This window comes from Emys orbicularis, chromosome 1, assembly GCF_028017835.1.
Source record: "Emys orbicularis isolate rEmyOrb1 chromosome 1, rEmyOrb1.hap1, whole genome shotgun sequence".
NCBI classification, from domain to species: Eukaryota; Metazoa; Chordata; order Testudines; family Emydidae; genus Emys; species Emys orbicularis.
In genome coordinates this window covers 311665543-311667288 of record NC_088683.1, presented here as the reverse complement: position 1 = coordinate 311667288, position 1746 = coordinate 311665543, and positions in this window count along the sequence as shown.

Here is a 1746-nt window from a genome sequence, read left to right as displayed (position 1 = left end):
ACATGACCAATGCATACCATAGTGTTGTCATTTTATGGAATGCTCTGGTGAGAGCACAGATCCATGCCAATGAAGGACCAGCCTATCACATAAATGTGGACAAGTACTAACAGCAGAATATCTTTGGAGCATCAGTGCTAACATGACTTTTCTTGTGTCAGGCCTAAAAAATCTTACATAGTTGCTCTTTTTTTGAGTCTTTTTATCTCCTCCTTGAATCCATTCAGTTTCCATGCGCAAGCTAGAGGTGATGAGGATGGCAGAAATTTGTAAATTATACACAGTGATATTGTTTCTCTGGCAGATTTGATGATACTTTTATCTTTTGCTCATCGTCCAATGTTCTAACACAATCCAAAGTGTTTCCCAATTAACCAATAATGACTAGTTGCTCTGCACTGAGTTCGCCAACAGTTTTCATTAAGTAATCTGAAGCAAACAGATCATGGTTTTGTGCTATAATTCTCTCATGCTCAAAAATAGTTATTTTTGTCCACAAGGAAAGTTTTAAATCAGCCCCTGCCCCCTGGACATCCCCAATACTTTAACAAAAAACCCTAACAAGCTGGCATCATGTGCTACTTACATATATTGGGATTTCACTCTGTCCAAAATTAAACTGGGATTGCACACTAGTTGGAGGAGACAGATATTTTATTTTAAGACCGGGGTGGGCAAACTTTTTGGCCTGAGGGCCACATCGGCGTTCCGAAACTGTATGGAGGGCTGGGTAGGGAAGGCTGTGCCTCCCGAAACAGCCTGGCCCCCACCCCCCTCCCACTTTCCACCCCCTGACTGTCCCCCTCAGAACCCCCCCCTGCTCCTTGTCCCCTGACACCCCCCCGGGATCCCTCACCCCTAACTGCCCCCCCAGGACCCCACCCCCATCCAACCCCCCATGTCTTTCCCCCCTCCCCCCCAGAACCTCTGCCCCATCCAACCGCCCCCTGTCCCCTGATGGCCCCCCGGAACCCCCTGCCCCTTATCCAACCCCCCCGCTCCCCGCCCCTTTACCATGCCTCTCAGAGAAGCAGGACTGGCAGCTGCGCCGCCCGGCTGGAGCCAGCCACACCACCATGCTGCCCGGCAGGAATTCGCAGCCCTGCCACCCAGAGTGCTGGTGGCAAGTGAGCTGAAGCTGCGGGGGAGGGGGCTAGCCTCCCCAGCCCGGAGCTCAAGGGCCAGGCAGGACGGTCCCACGGGCCCTAGTTTGCCCACCTCTGCTTTAAGATCTGCTTGTCTTTATTTAAATGGAATATAGGCTTGGAATACTGTTTCACATTTACAAGAGAATTGAATGTAATACAAAAGAAAATAAGATCCAAAATATAGCTCAGAAATCTACTGCCACTGAAAGGCAACATTTGCTAGGTAACAGGTTGCATATTTATTAACAAATGGATTTTTTTCAAGTAGAACAGTGTCTTTATCTGTTTTTTTTCAGTAGTTATTAATTCAAAGTAGCCCAGCAGATACTTGTTTTTAATGACATTTCTCTAATATCCTGTCTAGGACTAGCTATTTTTGTTCTTCCTTGGTATGGTGTATGATTACACATCTTGTATAGGAATAGAATATTCATTCATCAGAGAGACTAATGTCCCTGTAGTTAAGTTTTGAGTGCTTTTCTTTTCTAAAGAAGAATATCTTGTGCCTTTTGTTGAAAACAAAAAATAAGCCTTTTTAACAGTGGTTTTTTTTCCCTTATTACCGCAGAAATGTCAACTTACTTATAGGAATTATATG